At 36.6% G+C, this 21,451-nt stretch overlaps 1 pseudogene; it reads right to left on the reverse strand.

Annotated features, from left to right (window-relative positions):
• Positions 1–18,984: 18,984 nt before the first annotated feature.
• LOC107401047 (TGF-beta receptor type-1 pseudogene) lies at positions 18,985–19,643 on the reverse strand (annotated as a pseudogene).
• Between the last annotated feature and the right edge of the window lie 1,808 nt (positions 19,644–21,451).

Consider the following 21,451-nt stretch of genomic DNA (forward strand, 5'->3'; position numbering starts at 1 on the left):
ACAGTGGTATTGTGAAAGTCAATTTTTTTTTTCCTGCAGGGTCAGTGGCTCTCTGTCACTTATAAATATTAAGGTTTCAAGCATTCAGCCTTTAAAAAGGGAAATATGTTTTTAACAAGTTCTTGTAGAAGGTTTTGAACTTTACACTGTCTTTTTCATGGATGGCCTTTGGAAATGTATGTTGAAATCAAATTCAATAGCAATTCTATGACTTTGTTCTTTTCTAACCCATGTTTTCTAAACTATAGTATTTTAGTAAATATTTCATGAAGATTTTTATCTTTTTAAAAATTTTTTCCATGCAATAAAGTTTGTTCACATTTTGTACCCTCATTAACTCTACTCAGATGCTCCCTACATACCTACCCACCCAATTTCATGTACTCCCTGCAAAACAACAACAACAAAATTAAAACCAAAGCAAGCAGCTAAACAATAAAAATCTGTGGGTGTATGTGAAATAGACTACAAAGATTTTTTTAGACTTAAACATTCTCAATGCTGACAGTTATTGTTTTATTTTTTTCTACATAATTCACCCAGTCACAAGAAAAGGTGAGTTGACGTATTAGACACTACTGTGGCATTGCATTTTATTTATTTAGAGCTATTATTCTGATAGGTATTCCTTGGTATGTGACTTCTGCTTTTTCTTCCAGCAACTTTCCCCTCTCTGTTTTATATTTACTCTTTTAACTATAATGTGTCATGATAAGCTTCTTTTCTGGTCCTGACTGTTTGATGTTTTATGTGCTTCTTTTGTTTATCTGGATACATCTTTTTTTTAATTTGGAAAAGTTGTCTTCTCTAGTCCTCTTGAACTGATATGTAACAATGACATTGGTTCTTCTTAATATAGTAATAATTTTAAGATGTGGTCTTTTCATGGGGCGCAATTCTTTCAGGTTTTCATTTTTTGTTTGTTTGTTTGTCTTCTTTCTTTCCACATTTTTTGCATCAGTGGTCCAATTCTTTTAATTTAGTTTTATCTTTTACTTGATCCATTTTATTGTAAGACTTTCCCCTGAATTGGATTCTTGAATTTTTTTCAATTTTTCTTTATTTAAATTTAAGTTCTTGTCTCTAGCTGTCATTTTACTGCATTCAGTTTCAAATCCTGAGTTGTCTTCATCATTTCATTTAGACATATATCTATCTTCTCTTGAATATTATTCAGACATTTATTATTATTGTTAATTATCATTGAGCTGTTGGTTCATTTCTTCTTTAAACTCCTTGAATTCTTCAATGGAATTTTATAATTGCTCTTTTAAATTCTATGTGCCTGGGTTCATGTAGTTGATTCTCATCGGAGAGCATTTTTTTTAATTAATTTATTTTTAAAATTATTTTTTTCATTTACATACCACTCACAGTTACCCATTCCTTTCCTTATCCTGCCCCCCTACCTTCCCCAATCCCACCCCCATCCACTCCACAGAGTGGGTGAGGCCTCCAATGGGGAGTCCACAAAGTCTAGCATACTAAGTTGAGGCAGAACCAAGCCCCTCCCTGCTGTGTCAAGGCATCCCAACCCCACCCTAAGGAATGTGTTACAAAAAGCCATTTCATGCTCCCAGAATAAGTCCTGGTCCAACTGCCAGGGGCTCCCCCAAACAGCTCTAGCCACATAACTGTCACCCACATTCAGAGATTTTCTGGGTAAACTGGGAGAGGGGTAGAAGAGAAGGGATGAGGAGCAGCAAGGATTGAAATGGCCAAGTGGAGGGATGGACAGAGAGGGGCAGCAATGAAAGAAATATCTTGATAGAGGGAACCATTAGGGGGGTTAGGGAGAAACCTGGTGCTAAAGAAATCCCCAAGGATGACACTAACTAAGACTCCTAGCAATAATGGAGAGGGTGCCTGACCTTACCTTTCCCTATAATCAGTTTACTGACTACCCTAATTGTCATCATAAAACCTATATCCAGTAAATTATGGAAGCAGATGCAGTGATCCACAACCAAGCACTGGGCTGAGCTACAAAACTTGAGTTGAAGAGAGGGAGGAGGGATCACAGGAGTTAAGAGAGGTCAAGATCATGATGGAAAAAACTACAGAGACAGCTGACCCAAGCTGGTAGGAGCTCATGGACTCTTGACTGTCAGGTGGAAAATATCCATGGGACTGAACTAGGAGAACATTTCTATATGACAAGTGGGCTAGGGAAGTAGAACATACTGTCTTTGCACTCACATTATTAGTGCTTTGCAATATGAGCTATACATGTAGACATTTTTTTCCTGTTATATTTCTGCCGTGGTATTATAGCTGTAGTAGTTTGAATGTAATTGGCCCTCAAAAGCTCATGGGGAGTGGCAAATTAGGAGATGTGGATTTGTTGCAGTAGGTATGGCCTTGTTGGAGGAAGTGTGTCACTGCGGGGTGGGCTTTGAGGTCTCATATATCCTAAAGCCACACCCAGTGCCCCAATTCATTTCCTGTTGCCTTCAATTCAAAATGTAGGATTCTCAGCTCTTTCTCTAGCACCATGTCTGCTTGCATGCCACCAGGCTGCACCATAATGATAATGAACTAAACCTCTAAAAATGTTAGCCCCTCCAATTAAATATTTCCTTTATAAGAGTTGCTATGGCTATGGTCTCTCTTCATAGCAATAGAGACACTAGCTAAGACAATAACCTACCTTTGGCTGGACTTGTGTAGGTGCTGCATGACAAGATCTAAGCTTTGGAATACGGAGGTAACACAAGCTTCTCTGTGGACTAACCAGGGGTATATCATGAGTGTCTGTGGCCAAGCCTGTAAGTGTTATGCAGATGGCACAGGTAGCTCTGGGAGATGAAGCAGGATAAGTCAGTGAATTTCATGTAATATATTTATACTATATATTTTTTTCTTACAATTTTTTAAATATCAGAAAATTTCTTTAAATTATAATAATGTTTTTGTATTTTCCTTAGTTGTTCACATGTGACACTTAAAAATAATATGTATCTAGGAATGTCTATTGCATCATGACTATGTTACACCCAAATTATTGAGACTAATAGAGGGGATAATGTTATTCCTTCAATTAGGTACACAATGTTATTTATTTTTATGTGTTTATATCACAGACAACAGCACATGCTTTGTCCACGTAATGCTATAACATCTGGATGGAGAGTAGAAAATGTAGCAGCAAGCCCAGATGGTTTGTAAGAACAAGGCCAAGCATCCAGATGGCGAATGCAAGGAGAAGCATCTGGAAAGCAAATACCAAGCCCTTCACTCAGATGTCATGCTTCACATAGACAGTGTATCAATAGAGTCTTTGTGGTGAAGAAAGTGCATTATGAAGGTCAAAAGGGAGGAGGACAAATATGTGAAAGAAAGCTTAGAGCTCACATTAATTTTTAACAGTCATCAAAAGTAATTTATAATTGTTTAACATATAATGTACTTAAAGAAACTCTAACTGAAAAAGACTCAGCTTAGAAGATTCACTTTTTAATTGTTACCCTGTTTGCTGAGCTTTTGATTTAGGATAATCTGTAACACAGCTCACGTGTGTAATAAATGGGCTCAATTAAAAATTGCATTTGATGCCCATTAAAAGTTCCTTGATCTTTAATATTACAATATTCTGCAATCCAGAATTGCATCTAGCATGTCACATTCAATAAACAGGCTTTTCTGCTATCTCAGAATAATTAACTTTATCTCTGTCACAGGGAGCAAAAGTAATGAAGGCAGGATAGACATTATTCATTTGTTCCTGGCATGAGGCTCTGATTATTTTAGCCTTTCTTCCTACAGCAACCTCATATTTAGTGTATTATCAACTTTCATAAAGTTATATCTGGCAGAAAACTTCACAACTTCTTCATGGCTCCTACTTTCTGAGACTACTGAATAATATGAAAAATATACTTTAAGGAATTGGAGGATGTACTGTTGAACTAGTCCTTTTGTGTTTATTATTCATCAAGCACCAGCAGAGGTAAAATGTACAATAAACTCCTACTTTCAAAAGTTTTCTATAAAATTAGAACTTGTTCATCCTAAAGAATTCTTATTCCACACAGCAGCCCCCTAGCAGTGATATATCTTTTTTTCTGCTGATTGAATGTCTTGAAACTCTTGATAATCATATACTGGTGCTAACTACAGAGATTTGAAGTTCTGTGTTGAAATCAGCCCCATTGGTTTGTAATTGTTGTGAACTTAACTATGGCCATCAAAACAACCTGCCAAAAATCGTTTCCCTAGTACTTCCAATGTGACTTTCTTTGCAAATACAATTGTATTAAAAAGGGTGTTGTGTTGTCCAGGGGATGCCTTGTCTTACATAACATGTTGGATTTTATGACTACATTTATGCTAGTGGAACCTTATCATCACTTTGTAAGTTACAGTCAACATGAAAAAAAAAACAAAAACAAAAACAAAAAAACAAAACAAAACAAAAAAACAAAACTTGCCAGGCAGGGGTAGCACACACCTTTAATCCAAGCACTCGGAAGGCAGAGGCAGGTGAGTCTCTGTGATTCTCAAGGCCAGTCTGGTCTACAAAGTGAGTTCCAGGAAAGGCGCAAAGCTACACAGAGAAATCCTGTCTGGAAAAACCAAAAAGAAAAAAGAAAAAAAAAAACTTAAAACATTAATCTACCACAAAGTTTCCTTACATTATTTCACATAAAACTGTGGCCAAGTAAGTGGGAAATAAATTATAAATTCCCCCCAAACTTTCATAAATATAAGAGAGAAGATGAGATTTGATGAAGGGGCTAATAGGATCTTGGTGGGAGGAGGATTTAGGATGTGTTTGTGTGGCAGAAGAAAGAGCTTCCACATGTTTCAGCAAGACAGGGAGAAAAGATGATGCTTATCATGAGAATGTGGAACAATAAAGCCACTGCCTTTTATTGTTCTGATGGAGACCATGATCAGAAGCACCTCAGGAAGGAAATGGTTTATTTGGCTTACATATCTCAGTCACAGTTCACTAAAGAAAGCTAGGATAGGAACTCAAACAAAGAACTTGGAGACAGGGACTTAAGCAGAAGCCAGGGAGGAAAATTGCTTTCTGGGCTGCTGTCCATGACTTCCTCAGCCTGCTTTCCTATACAACATGCCCAAGATGGCATAGCCCAAAGTGTGCTGGGTCCCTCATATTAATCAATAATCAAGAAAATGCCCCATAGACTTCCTTATGTGCCAGTATGGTGGAGGCACTTCCTCAATTAAAATTTCCTCTTCACAGATATGTCTAGGTTTGTGTCAAGTTTAAATGAACCAACCAGTGAACTAACTTGGGCAAGGATATTGTCGATAGGGAATAGCAAGAAACAAATAGCTAATTGGAAAACCGACAAAGTGGGCAATTTCGAGGATGGGACAGAATGAACACCACAGAAAGAATGTAGAACAAAGGGATGATAAAAATAACATTATTTTAGGAATATTACTATCAAAAATGTCTACCCACAGCACAGCATTTAATGAAAATATTGTAAAACAAATTTATAGGAGGAACAGTAGAAGCAATGCTAATAAACTAAGGAATACTCTATTTAGAAGAAAGTGAGTAATGTCAATATCCCTAAAAGAATTAACAGGTGGAGACAAAGAGATTTCTTAGCAGGTATATTGGGATATTGGGGACGGTAATCCATTGGTGTTAGTGGCTGGGCCTAGAGGAAAACTGTTATTTTTATAAGATGTCCTTTACTTGGGCAGAACTAATTCTTCAGGCCTTAGATGAGAACAAAACATAAAACTGTGGGAAAGTTATTGCTTTGCTCTTTACTGCTTATTGTTCACTAAGTTGCCCCATAAGGGTCATATGCTCTGAGAACATTAGGAAGATACAAGGTTCTGTAATGCAAGTTCAATATACTTTGTGTTTATTTTTTATGATTATAAATGCAGCATTTCTCCCTTTCCTCCCTCCGAACACTCCCATGTTTCAAATTCATGGCCTCCTTTTCACTAATTGTTAATGCATGCATGTATGTATATGTATACACATATATGTTCTTAAATACAACCTTTTCAGCCTACATTATTCTACTATATGTATATTTTCAAAGCAGACTGTTTGGCACTGGGCAACAATTGGTGTACTCTTCCCTGGGGAAGACTGCATCGTTTATTCACAGATTTCCATAGTTGCCTACACTGTTTTGTGAAGAGTGGAAGAGTGAGACCTCATGGGCTTTTCCCCATGCACTTTGACATGTCCATTGGTTTCATCCTTGTTCAACACACATTTGGGCTGTCATATTGATGAGACTTTATAGACATAGCTTCTGATATTACTAAGAGACAGAAATTCACAGCACACTCCCTGATCCTCTAGCTCTTCCACCCAATTTTGTACAATGTTTCCCAAGCCTTATGTACTGGCGAATTTTGTGAATGTGACGTATTTTCAAATGACAGGCATGTTATTCAAATGGTAAAGTATGTAAGCAGAGCAGAAAACAATGGTTACAGCTATAAGACCTGGGAATGCAGATGAATTAGATGAAGAAATTTGGGGTTCATGAAATCAATATCCTAAGAGGAAGACTTTTGAGATGATTCCTACACTTCTTTTCTTTGAGATAAGGTTTCATGTATCCTAGATAAGCCTTGCACTCAATATCTAGTAGAAGATGACCACTTCTGACCATGAATTCAGAGAAAGCAAGGCATAGTAGCAGATGGCTGTAATCCCAGTGGAGGCAGTGGAGTGCTGAAGACTGGGAGTTCAAGGTCATCTTGGCTATATAGCTAGAGGTCAGCCTGTTCTACTATGATCCCATTCCAAAGCAAATAACATAAAGAAGGCACCCAATAGCACATGCTGAGGTAGTAGAAACAGAACATTCCATTTATATAACTAGCTATTAAAGGAAGACTCTGGTAATGTTCATGGATAAGAAAACAAAATGATCCAAAGCTTGAATTTTCCTGCAGCATAAGAGAAACCATCTAAAATAAGGAAACATTTAATCAGAACTTTAAGGATAACAACAATTTAATAATGAGTGTATAACATGGAAAGAAGTCACAAGAAACAAAGGTCATAAAAGCAAGGCAGGAGTTCTTTAATGTAGAATTCATGTAAAGTTCGGTAGAGCATTTATCTATAACATGCTCACATTTATGGGGTTACATATTTTACTAGTGTAGAGAAAGTTGCATTTTCTATTCACTATTCATTCATGTAAGTGTAGCTTTTAGTTACCTACTATATGAAAGGACACTAAGTGTTGGGAAGAAACATTAAGTGACATAAATCTAGGACTCTTCTAAAAGACAGAAATGATTTGAATATATGTTGATTCCAACTATAATCTGAAACACTTAATGTTGTAATGATACTAAAAAGAATCCAATTTGGGAATACTAATTTGGGAAACCATTTTCTTACTAACAGAATAAAATAAGTGAAAATCAAGAGTAGTTTTTAGAATGAAGATTTGGAGAAATACATTTGAAATAAATTTAATACATGATGTGGGAAACCATGGAAGTCTGGTCAATAATTTATTAAGGGATGAAATAAGAATTATACATTCATGAATACAAAATGAAGTGGCTCTGTTGCTTCCTCCTCCACTAGGAAAGGATGGAGAAAACTCTGTATCAGTTCACCCAACTGCGGCATCAGGAAACCTTCCTTGTCCCAGAGAGAGTGAGGGACCCTTCTCCTCAGATCTTATCCAAACATAATTCAGAGAAGACCATGCCCCATAGGGCTAGTCACCCCAATACCATTGGCTAAACATCTAATTCCCACAATAGATATATGTTACCTATTTAGATATCCTTAATGACAAATGAATGATAGTTTTAAGATGTGAAGTCTTGCCGGGCGGTGGTGGCGCATGCCTTTAATCCCAGCACTCGGGAGGCAGAGCCAGGCGGATCTCTGTGAGCTCGAGGCCAGCCTGGGCTACCAAGTGAGTTCCAGGAAAGGCGCAAAGCTACAAAGAGAAACCCATCTTGAAAAACCAAAAAAAAAAAAAAAAAAGATGTGAAGTCTTATGGAATGTGAACTCCAAGGTTCACTGGGCAAATAACATAAGTAAGAGGAAGTATTGCTTCATATTTTGAAGATGATAGTAATTTTTAATGTTAGATTTTAATATGAATTTTCATAGAAAAGCTAAATTGGAAGTCATCAAAATATAATGAATAATTCACTAATAGTGTAGGTGTATGCAGTAGGAAACTAAATTATTAAATCTTGAGAACAGATGAATTCCCAAGGCAAGAATTAAAATTTCATCTTAAAATAGAACAAAATAAAATGTACAGCATATCCATTCTGTTGCATACACTTATTAAAAGGAATGAATATTTAATAACAGACAATATAGACAAAATAATTATATTAGGTTTACACTCTTCAAATGAAATCACTCTTTAATCTTAACTTAGGTAAGTCCATCAGTGTTCAGCAAGTTTCTCTTCACCTTCATTTTATTTTTGTTGTTTAACTAATTCTGTTGTTATTTATCTACCAAAGCATTTCATTCATCTTCATATATGTAAACTATTAATTTTGCTAAAACACTTCACATTAACATTTTTACAACAGTGCTTGTATATGATAAAAATCATATGTTAAAATTAAAATTAGAGACATGAAAACCAGAAGGTGAATATTAATCTCACTTCAATTATTCTAACAAAATATAGAAATTTAAAATTTCATAGAATTTTACAAAGCCAAACTTGTTGAACTTCATTGAATGTCTGAAAGAATAAATGAAGTATTTCCCTGTACACTTAATATAATTTGATGATCTAATCATTGATTTTATTTCTTGATTTCTGGAGATGCATTAAAATATTAAGATATTATTAAGCCAGATATACCAAGATGTTGAAGGAAATCTTAAAATTTTTATAGATGAATATAATTGAACAGGTAAAAATGCAAAAATTTTACACTGATTTTTCCAATGAGTCTCTTAAGGCATTTGGGGAATGTAACAGATACTTTTATTGATGTAAAATATAGCTTTACTCCAAAGTGAGGGAAGGGAAGTTTCAGCATCTTTATATATTACTCACATATCTCTTAAAACTTCCTGTTGAAACAACTTTAATTTCCTTTTTAATTCCAAGAAGTCTATGAAACAGTAAAAGGGCAAAAAGGTATCAGAAGAGTTTTCTTTATTTAAATATCCATAATGATAAGCAGATTATTGAAGACTTGAAAAGTATAATTAGGCCAAATGTCAAGTTCTATTTTATGTCAGAATAATGTGACTTTTGTAATGGAGTTCACCATGATCTTCTTTTTTTTTTTTTTATACTTTTAAAGATCTGGATTAGTTCCTTATGTGTTCAAATAAAAATTGGGGTTGCTTGCTCTAAGATATATGCACATATGTGATCGGGCATTTGTGTGTATGAATACATGTGTATGTGTGTATAATTGTGGGTGCATGTGTTTCTCTGTGTATGACTGGTCATAAATTGTTGTCATAACCCTAATTTAAAGATTTTGCAAAAAATTCACTAAGTAAATGATTTAAGTAAATGAAACTAGTTTGCTGTATATCGTTATTCTTTTGTTCACCTTGTATAATTCACTTATGCTATTATAATTTGTTGAAATTTTAATGATCTTATAATATGCTATCAGAAGCAAACATATTGAATTGTACATGATTTCTTAAACTATATGCAGGAAGGTAATGAGAAATACCAGAAACAATTATATTGCAGAATATGCTCTCTAAAATTTAAAATTGTATTCACCAACTCTGTACATAAATGTTTAAAGTTGAATAAAATATTGTTACACACTCTTATTTACATTGTAAAATATAACCAGGATATGGACAAGGGCAAAGAATTTAGATCATAATAGTTAATACTAAGGAAATACTATAATAGACAACAGAGATAATTTTTACTTCTAAAAGCAAGCACTAAATGAAAATAAAAACTAAATGATTCTTATATTGTAAACTGAATGTTACTCAAGATCTTCTTATAACTGTGCATATTTTGGCAAGAATAGAGGAAAATAAGACTGTAATGTCCCATAGTAGAAGCTAGTTTTTCAAAGAGCATCGTGCAGATCTGGGAAACAGCATATGTGCATCTCCACAGCCCAGTCTGGCAGCAAATGGAGAGTGACTGCCCAGCAGGCTTCCCAGACCTCGATGCCTTTTTTCTGCATCTTGTTTGGCACTTGTTACCATGATGAGCAGTCGGTTTAGAGTCCAGAGGATTATGATCAGAATAACTTAGGCAATTAACCATTTGCTAACAATTTTGGCAAAAGATTTGGTGGAAGCTCTAGAAATTTACCAGATAATAATTGTAAATGCATCTAACGAGTGGTAATGTCAGTAGAGACACAACAATATAATTCTTAACAAGCATCCCACTGTTAGATATAAGCCAGGGCGTGAAGGGGAGAGGGAGCTTTCTTTGAACTGTCATTGTATTGAGAAGCAAAGTTATTCAGATCAACAGACTCATTTGCTCTATTAATATACACTGTGCAAAAACATTGTGTTTTCACTTTCTATGTGTTATTACCTGGAGTTTAGTGAGTCTTAATGCCTCTTTAAATAAATAAAAGCAAACAAATCATGTTTATTTGTGTTATTTTCAAGTGATTCAGTATCTAGCACAAAAAATCAAAGATAACAATTCAGTTGGGCACACTCTTTTCTGAAGAGTTCTGTGGAAACTTCTTTGAGGAAACTGGAAACCTGTTAGTTTAGAATTGGGTGTTGGTTGACAAGGTATTTCTCAATGCATCAAATCTTGAGTCCCCAATTCATACCATTTTATTTCATTTTATTCTTCTCTCCTATAATACATTACAACCACAGTTTCCCTTCCCTCCACTCCTCCCAGGCCTCCTCTCCCCCACCCTATCTCCGCAACCCCACCTCCCCCCACTTTCCACCAGATCTGCCCCTCCTCTATTTGCCTCTAGAAAAGTGTGGGCCTCCCAGGATTATCAACTGAACAGGATATAACAAGGTACAATAAGGAGAGACACAAACCCTTTTATCAAGGCTAGATGAGGCAAACCAGGAGGAGGAAAGGGGTCCCAAGAGCATATAGAAGAATCAGAGACACCCCCACTCCCACTGTTAGGAATCCCACAATAACATCAAACTGTATAACCATAACATATGTGCATAGGCTCTAGATCAGACCAATACAGGCTCCATGATTGCCTTTTCTGTCTCTGTGAGCTCCTATGAGCCCTGCTTATTTGATTTTGTAGGCCGTGCTCTTCTGGTGTTCTTAAGCCCTCTGGTTCCTATAATCCTTTCTCCTAATCTTTGCTGGGTTCCCTGAGTTCTGCCTACTATTTGGTTATGGGTTTCTGTATCAGCCTTCATCACTTGCCTCTCTGATGATGATTGGGCTAAGCACCGATCTATGTGTAAAGCAGAATATCATTAGGAGTTATTTATTTATTTATTTATTTATTTATTTATTTATTTTTGCCAGTCATGTTAAATCATCTAGGTCTCTAGGCTATCCACCCTATGGTGATATTTTATTTGTACTGAAATGTGATTTTATTTGTATGTTAATAAATAAAGTTGCCTGGGCGTCAGAGCTAATAGCAAGCCATAGCAGAGCCGGGCGTTGGTGGTGCACGCCTTTAATCCCAGCACTTGGGAGGCAGAGCTAGGCGGATCTCTGTGTGTTCAAGGATACAGCCAGTATGGAGACACACGCCTTTAATCTCAGTATCAACCATAGAAGACCTGGAGGTCTGTATAGGTGGGCAGTGACGAGGAGGTCAAGTGGTTGGGTTTACAACCAATGAGAAGGAAGAATAGAAAGTCAGTAAAAAGGCCAAACACACAGGAAGTAAGTCTCTGGCTGAGGAGGATAGCAGCGGCAGTGAAAGGTAAGGATTTTAGCTCTTAGCTATTGCTCTGACCCCTTGGGCTTCTAACTTTGCAATTGGCTCTGTGTTTCTTATTTAACAAGAAGGTTACATCTACACCACCCTCTGGTTCCAGGTATACAGGCAGTGTAGGGTTTGAGCTCCATCTCATGGTGTGGGCCTCAAGTTATAGTCATTGGTTGGCACTCCCCCAAGTTCTGTGCAGCCATTACTCCAGCACATCTTACAAAAAGGACAAATTGTCGGTCTTAGATTTTGTGGCTGGATTGGTTTCCCAGTCTTACCAAGGGAGCCTTGGCTTGTTACAGAAGATGGACAGTTCAATCTCTGTATCTTCCCATTACTAGAAGTCCTTGCTAGGGTCATCCTGGTAGATTCTAGGGAGTTTCCACTTCACTAAATTTCCACATTGCACCCCAAGTGCCCCTAATTCTAGTCATCTCTCCCTCCACCCACCATGATACCTCCTATTCCTATTCCACCAGCCCCCAGTCCACCCAAAAAATCTTTTTTTATTATTAAGAAATTTTCTATTCATTTTACATACCAACCACAGATCCCCCCCTCTTCCCTCATCCCACCCTCAGGCTTTCCCCCTATCCCCCCCCCCCACATTCCTATCTCCTCCAAGACAAGGCCTCCCACGGGATGTCAGTAGAGCCTGATACATTCAGTTGAGGCAGGTCCAAGCCCCTTCCCCTGCACCAAGGCTATATAAGGTGTCCCACCATAGGCACTGGGCTCCAAAAAGCCTGTTCATGCACCAGGCGTGGATTGTGATGCCACTGCCAGAGGACCCCTTAAATAGGTCTAGCTACACAACTCTCTACACAATAGCTGCACAATTGCCTATGCAGAAGGCCTAGTCCAGTCTGATGGAGGCTCCAGAACTATTGGTCCACAGTTCATGAGTTTTCACTAGTTTGGTTTGGTTGTCTTTGTACATTTTGCCATCATGATCTTGATGTCCCTTGTTCATAGAATCCCTCTTCTCTCTTTTACTGGACTCCTGCTGCTCAGTCTGGGGCCCAGCCACAGATCTCTGCATGTGCTTCCATTAGTTACTGGATGAAGGTTCTATGAGATTCTTCTGTTGAGAATTCTCTGTTTAGCTCTATAGCCCATTTTTAATTATTTGGTATTTTAATGTCTAGTTTCTTGAATTTTTTATGTCTTTTGGAGATCAGCTGTCTGTCAGATGAGGGGTTTGTGATAATATTTTCCCATTCTGTTGGCTATCATTTTGTCTTATTGACCATGTCTTTTACCTTACAAAATCTTCTCAGTTTCAGGAAATCCTATTTATTAATTATTGCTCTCAGTGTCTGTGGTAGCAGTGTTATATTTAGGAAGTGGTGTCTTCTGTGTCAAGACTACTTCCTACTTTCTCTTCTATCAAGTTTAGTGTAACTGGATTTATGTTGAATTTTTTGATCCACTTGGACTTAAATTTTGTGCATGGTGATGGATGTGGATCTATTTGCAATCTTCTACATGTTGATATCCAGTGATACCAGCACCATTTGTTGAAGATGTTTTTTTTTCCCATTGTACAGTTTTGGCTTCTTTGTCAAAAATTAGGTGTTCATAGGTGTGTGGATTAATGTCAGCGTCTTCAATTCAATTCCATTGGTCCACATGTCAGTCTTTATGCTAATACCCAGTTTATTTCTCCTGATACTTATTACTTTGATGTGGCAGAAGCTTATTTAATATTAGAGAATAGTTGTTTAACTGGAAAATTCTACTTGCTCTCTGTACAGAAAGAAGTTCACAGTCCATATGAGACCACCACAGTGGGGAAAGAGGGGGAGTTGGCTGGAGGACCTGGCTGACTTGGGGGAAAGACCTGATAATGCTCAGGATTCAATAATCCCAGGTCCATCCGAGACCCAACAAAGACAGGGGAAATGGCAACAGCAATTTTGTAACAGAAGAAATGATACAGCAGAGATGTTACAGAGGTCGAGAGGAGGCTAAATCTAACAGAGAAAAAATTGAGAGCATAATGCCTACCAAGAAATCATAGCACTAGAAGACAGTGTCAAGCTGAAGACATCTACACAAATATGGTAACTGTTCCATAGGTACCAGTAGATGGCCTGTATTTAACTCCAACCCAAATACCGAAACTGAGTAGTTGTGGCTTACACCTGGATAGTTGGTTTTAGCAATCAATCCTTCAGTCTGATCAATTTCTTATTGGAATTTCCCAAGTGTTTGTTCAGAATCAGTCCCAAGGAAACCCTTTTCCTATTATATACCATGAGTTTGTGATTACAGATAATCCAGTTCTGCCAAACCTAAGTTCTTGAAGTTAAGGAAGCATCCCATCTATTTAGTATTCCATCAAGTAATCCGGTCTGGTGAATAAAGACAATGATTGTGTTGATTAGCATGTAAAACTTGGATATTCAAAGTAAACTAAACTGTAAAAAAATGCAATTCTAGAAATTGGTTTTTGTTTGTTTTTTACGAAGACACTCCTACTAAAATGTTTATTCAGTGGCATTCAAATGGTACCACTGTCACAAAGGAAAACTTGAAATATTGCTATGTTGTTAAAATACATGCAATTTAGATTTCCTAATCTAAAATCTTCATTAGTTTCTCCCCAAACTCAGAACTAATCACATTAAATCATTCCCCCAAGATGGCTGTGTTGCCATATGCTTAGTGGACTCCAGAGAAATGGGCATTATTCCTCTGAAAGAAAATTCCCCTGTCAATATGTAACAGACCTCATGTTTTTCCCCTAGCAGAATACCAAGCATTCCAGTCCATGCATTCTCATTCTGTTAATAACAGTATAATCATACATTCACTTTCATAGTCTGTAAGTTTTCACCATGTATTAATAATTAAAAGACTCATACACTGTCTGCTAAACTATGTAAGAATGAAATGGAAATATTGCACGACTTCACTTGTTCATACAGTAAGTGAGGAGTAAAATAGCATCACTGCTGAGGTTCTCAGATTTAAAATTTGTTGGTCGCTATTAAAATAAAATTTTCCTATCCACTGTGTTCATAGGTACTACTTACCGTATTACTGTTGATTATTGGATTTAGGGTAGAATCACTAATAGCTTGGCAATCTTGAAAATTCCATGACTCTTTTATTTAAAAAATAAATATATCAAAATAAAATCAGAAATAATTTTGGAATAATCGTCAAACAGGGTTTCTACCTCTGAGTCCAGTATATACAGCATCTGTGACCATGTTCCTTACTGCCCACTGTGCTAGATGAACTCTCCATGGGGGCTGACGTCTTTACTGGAACCGTCTTCTTGTGATTCTGGTAGGTTTCTGGTTTCCCTGACTATTTCAAGATTATGAAATCTGAAAAGCAGACATGAAACAAATAATATCTGCAGAAACCAGGCTATAATTTCCTGCCTTATATTTAGCATACCTCTATATTCAAAAATATTCATATCCAGATTGCCTACTACCCACATACCATGAAATCTATTTAATTAAATAAAAAATATTTGCTGACTGTTTTGATATGGAATGATTCAACAACACCTATCATTAATAATAATAATAATAATAATAATAATAATAATAATAAAAGAAACTTTAAGATTTGCCCTGGAGAGGAGAAAACTTGGCTGAATGTCAGAGGCTAGCCATTCTGACTCTCCAGAGGGCACAGAGAGCATAGAACCAGGAGGAGAGCAGTAGGGAGTTATGTTGGTGGGAAAGAATGACAGCATCTATACAGATTTCACTTAGTTGTTAGCCTGGGAGAGCAGTTGAAAAAAAAAGCTTGCATTTCCACTCTGCTTCCTTCATTCACCTTGAGCTTTCATAGTGGAAGTCAGTGTTAGGGTTTAAAACCCAATCAGAGACCCAGCAGCTTTACATCTAAAGCAACCCCAAGGTAGGACATTCTATTTGGGGCACATGGTATGAAATGTTCTATAATACTTTATAGATTATATATCACTTTTCTCTTTAATATCTGTACTTCCTGGCGTTAGAGGAACAGGAGCTTTGCAGTTGTTTCACCTTAACTAATATTCTTAACAAGATATGTTTTTAATTTAATAGTAAACTTCCAGCCTATTTAACTACAATATGAAACTTATCATTGAAAGTAGCCTCTGATTCTCACATTATTCCAACTGGAACTACAAGTTAATTATAATAATGTGAATGGAAAATGAATAATAATCTAGACAACCAATTTTTATGCTTAATAAGTTAATCATAAATTTTCAGAAATCTTCTACACATGCTAATTATGATAATACTACCTAAGTACAAAAACATATATACTAGTACAACTAAGCTGTTTAAACGCTGGCCTTATAATTACAGTAATGACCTAGGATTAACACACCATGTGAAGGTTAATGGCTGGCATGGAAAATACTTTTGGCCATTAACCCTAAATACATTCTCTGAACTTTCATTATTATTTCAAAATAGCTGAAAATGTATATATGATGAAAATGAAAACATCAATTATCTCCACTGTGCTGCTTCTCATTTAAATGTTGCCAACTTTATCAATTTTCTCAAAGACAGATTATGAATTATTTTACTGAACACATTTGGTAAGTGTAAATTATACTGGAGGCAGACTATGAGTACTACTCTGAGAAAACAGATACAACTTAATCCGTGTGAAGGAGCTCACATGCACAGAGCTTCAAGTAACTGTTATCTGGAAAAGAACCATAAGCAAATAGCTCAGAACCAAACAGGATGATTAAACCCACCCAAATCTGAAATGTGAGTTGAGTGATTAATTAAAAAATAAAACACTGGATAAGGGAATTTGTAGTTAGAATAGAACGGAACCATAAAAACTTTGATAATATGGCTGAGAATTTCACACAAGGATATTAAAAATTGGAGTTTAAAAGAAAATAACTGAGTGTGAGTGGAAATAAATAGAAAACAATCTACATGCATACATCTAAGAAATTGAAGACTATCCAAGAAACTGAAATATCAGAATACATATATTTAAAACCAGATAGCCAAAGAAGGGAAAACAATTAGAAGGTAGGAATATAACAAATGTGAGAACATCACAAAAGCATTAGAGACCAAGCTATACACAAAGTGTTATTCGAGAATAAAGATGCAGTCATTTCTAGCACAGAAGGAGGGTGTTAATCACTTAAGAGATGGGGACATAAAGGAATCAGAAAGTAAAACAGACCAGAATAAGAGCATAAGGACCAAAACTGAACAGATGGGGAATGAATGCAGGCAAAGGCTATAAGAATACCCTACATCACGGATGTTTGTAAGGAGCATAGGGAAACATACTGTTTCAAGATTACTAAACATACATATAATATATGCACAAATGTTTGTGTACATGTTAATGTCTATACATTGTGAGAAAGGGAAGTAATGCCACTTGATACTGTAAAAAAACAACCTAATATTAACCATAAGTTTTAAAATGAGGTGAAAGGTGAAAGGAAATGGCAGGTGGGGCATGCATGCTGCAGACAACATATCCCAAGGCTCCAATGTAGATCAAACGTAAGCAGTTAAAATGTGAGAATGAGAGGTATATCTTTAAAAAGATAACATAAGCACTAAAATGTGATCATTACAAGGAACATTACTAAACAAGAAATGAAAAATTATAAGCAATAAAAAAATTGGAAGGTAAAATGAAAGAAGTCCAATACAATAATAACCACATCAAATGATGAACAATTTAGAACACAGTTCACCAATACATTAAGGGATAGTAGTATAACATGAATCTTAAATGGTCTTATTAACAACGACAACAACAACAAATACCCAGAAACTCAGTGCCAGCTATTGAAGTGAAATCTGAAAGATCAGAGAAGCAGAACAAGCCACAGCTAACCTTATCTTGCCAACTTCTCAGCCAATCCTGTTTCCTCAAACTGGAAGCCTCTAAGTCCTCATCTGAACGGATCTCAGCTGAACTGCTGCTAAAAGCCTAAAAGCTTAAAAGCATCTAGTTCCTGGTCCTTATGCCTTATATACCTTTCTGCTTCCTACTATTACTCCCTGTAATTAAAGGCATGTCTTTCCCAAGCAAGACATGAGACCTCAAGTGCTGGGATTAAAGGTATGTGTCACCATGTCTGGCTGTTTCCAGTGTGGCCTTGAACTCACAGAGATCAGGATGGATCTCTGCCTCTGGAATGCTAGGATTAAGGCATGTGTCACCACGGACTAACCTCTATGTTTAATATAGTGGCTATTCTGTTCTCTGAACCCCAGAAAAGTTTATTAGGGTGCACAATATATTAACCACATTTCCCTTTTTTTAAATAAAAAAAGTTATAACTAATATAAGGAAAAAGTATATACAATAAGTATATACAATATATACAGTCAAGAATTACATTAACAATGTCTAATCCATTAACATTTGACAGATTCAGACAAAAATTTCATTACTTATCCTATTTAAAACAAGTAGTTCCTTTTAAAAGTAGATTCAACAATCTACATTTTTATCTTACTATATCTATATTCTCTCTTTTTTCTTTTCTGAGTAGATTTAAAAATCTACTTTTTATCTTATCATTTTATATCTTCCCTTTTTTCTTTTCAGAGTAAATTCAGTAATCTACCCTTTTCTATATCCTCTTTTTGGTTTTTCTTTCTTTTAAACAAGAACCCTGTATCTAATCTCCTTTGTTTAGCTTTTTTTTCTGACCAATAACAATTAACAACTTCTAACCAACAATTATAAACAATGACAATATCAATAACTCATTTAAAAAACAAAAACATCCACCCCACCTCTTGGGAATGTGAGCAATGTGTTCTTAAAATTATATCCTGCTGTTTGGGGGTGAAGGCATCTTTAGGGGATCCTGAAAAGATAAAATTTGGGTTAATTGTCAAGTCCTGGGAGAGTTAGCTGCATCATCTGTCCAGTCTCTGCATAATGGCAAAGTGCAGGACTTGTCTTAAGTTCTTGCTCAAGTAGTCTGTGAATCTGAATAATCACAGTTAGCCATCTAGAAATTGTCCTGAGCAGTTTGTAGTCCAAAGCCTATCTTTAGGTGATTAATCAGCTTAATGTCTTTATCATAGTCCATGTGGAATCATCATTGTGGGATCCTGTCATCTTTTTGGAGAATTCAAATTCACTGTTAGGCATGGTCATGGTTCCCTGCAGATTTTTTTTGTGCCTCCCCTGTGGTTTGGAGCAATATCAATTGTATCTGTGGCAGAATTATATCTCACAGCCAGTCCCAACTTTGCAATACAACAGGTTCCATTCTTCTTCACCAAGATATTCTTTAATTTCAAATCTCTGTGAGCAATAGCTTACTTTCCTTGGGTACCAACAATCTCCATGTAAAGATGGGCAAGACCACTTGCCATGGACAGAGCGGGTTTGATCACCCCTTCTACTGTAACAGTGTATCTATTTAAGTAATCCAAAAGGGATCCATGCTCATGCTAATCCAACACTAGCCACAACTGAGCCCATGTGCCATTGTCTTTTTTGTCTGCTGCTATAAGTCCTAGGATTTTTTCATGGTGTAACACCACAATCTGATAAATCTCTGCCTCTCAGAACCAGGCATGTTCGTCCCTAGAACAGAATATCTTCACAGCAACTTCTTCTCCTCATCACTTGCCTTGCCAAACTTCTCCAAACTGACCTTTGCCAATGCTTCCTTGCAGCACAATGTTCCTGGCAATTATTCTCTGAACAAGCAGTGGTGAACACTTAGTCCCCATAGCACCATCACTGTCATCACCAATATGATGAGAAGCTGCTGCCAATGAGGAGCAGTAGCTACCACCTTCATGGTCCCATCACCACAATCTGTGACATGGCCTAGCCACAGCTTCTCCTCAGCAAGCCTCCCAGGCTGGTCTCATACTTGGGATCCTCCTGGCTCCACATCCTTCAGCAAATCCTACCAGCTTGCACCACCACAACCAGCCATGTGTAGCTTAGGCTTGAGCTGGGGAATGCAAGGCCACTGGGGAATGCAAGGCCACAGCAAGTGGCTTTTTCATGAATTTATACCCCACAAGTTGGATGCCAAATGTAACACGAATCTTAACCTGTCTCACTAACAAAAAACTTCAGTGCCAGCTTAGTAGGAACTATCTAAAGACACAACTGTCATGCATGCTTCAAATGTTCTACTTCTCTTCTCCAGACATGAGCAACTGCTGCCAGTGGACAGGACACTTACAAGCATTGGTCTAGCTCCTGATCCAGAAAAATATTGCTGTAGTTAAAATTTTCTAAAATAAGGTGTTCCATTTGACAGCTATTCATGAGCACAGGAGGGGAGAAGTATTAAATGGTGATTGCTGATTTACTATATAAACTCACGAATACCAAATTTATGTATCTTTCTAACACATCTTCAGGAATAACATTTCAAGCATCTGTGTCACACATAACCACATCCAAGAGCCTGACTGTAATGTGTGACACTTAATCCGACCTCAGTAAATAACTCTGGAAGTGAAAACTGGCAGATTTAGTGTAGTCTTAAGAAAATAATAAAACGGCAAAGGGGATAAGCAATATATATTGTGTGCTACAAATAGGAGAAAAAAACAGTATTAAACATCATAAAACCTTGCATGGTGGAGTATGACTCTGAATTGACAGAATTATGTCTAGACAAGTGTTAACTTTTGGAAAGAAAAAATATTAATATTCTTATTTTTTATCTCAAGGGAGTTTTAAAGTATGGATTTCATAAGCAAATTCTACCGACTTTAGTTTCTCTCTTGCATCTGGTAAGAAACTAATAAGTTTCATTATAAAGGGATTCACTCCAAGTAAATTTATTGGAAGAGTTGTTCCTCTTGAAACAATTTGGGTTATGTATAATCAGTGATTGGTTCCCTCCATGTATGTCTTACAAAACCACTCTTTGAAAACTATAACTTGTCTTTCAGTTTTGCTAAAATATATCAACACTTGCCAGACATAAATATGTCATTTAACTCATAGCAGAGGGCCTGAAACCTGATGTTTTGTTTAACGGTAGGCCTGACCTAAGTGTCTTTTCTTTTCATTGATACGAGATTTGCCCCTATTCCAAATTAGTGTTCTGCATTAGTATTTGCAGGAAACAAGGTGGTTCTGTATCCAGATCTTACAAAGTACAAGTATTACTGTTTGCATGTAGGATAGCTTGATTGAGGTATGGACTTCTTTACCTCAGCTTCAAGCAGTGAAATTATACTGGGATCCCTAAAGCCGTACTTAACAGGCTTTAAAGACTTCTTCATGAATTGTACTTTCCCTCAAGAGTATTTAGCAGGTTTCTTTGTAGTATAGTATTTCAAAACATTCCTGATCAAAAGAATCAGTTGGAAAATTCAGATTTGTGGCTGCAACCCCTGGGGATTGCCTCTGGGAGTTAATAGAAACCCAGGAATCCCTTTTGACCCCTTGCAGTGACTCTTAACATCAGATAACATTGGAAAGCAACCAACTCTATAGACTGCTCCTTTAACATTCCCTCTGAATGCCACATGGAATTCTGTACCCCAGAAGAGGTAACATACTTTCTACTGTGAGTAGATAAACCCCAGAGAATTATGAACTATGACCCCAGCCTAGAAGTTCAGAAGAGATCAGAGC

This window comes from Peromyscus maniculatus, chromosome 2 (genome assembly GCF_049852395.1).
Source record: "Peromyscus maniculatus bairdii isolate BWxNUB_F1_BW_parent chromosome 2, HU_Pman_BW_mat_3.1, whole genome shotgun sequence".
Classification (NCBI taxonomy): Eukaryota; Metazoa; Chordata; class Mammalia; order Rodentia; family Cricetidae; genus Peromyscus; species Peromyscus maniculatus.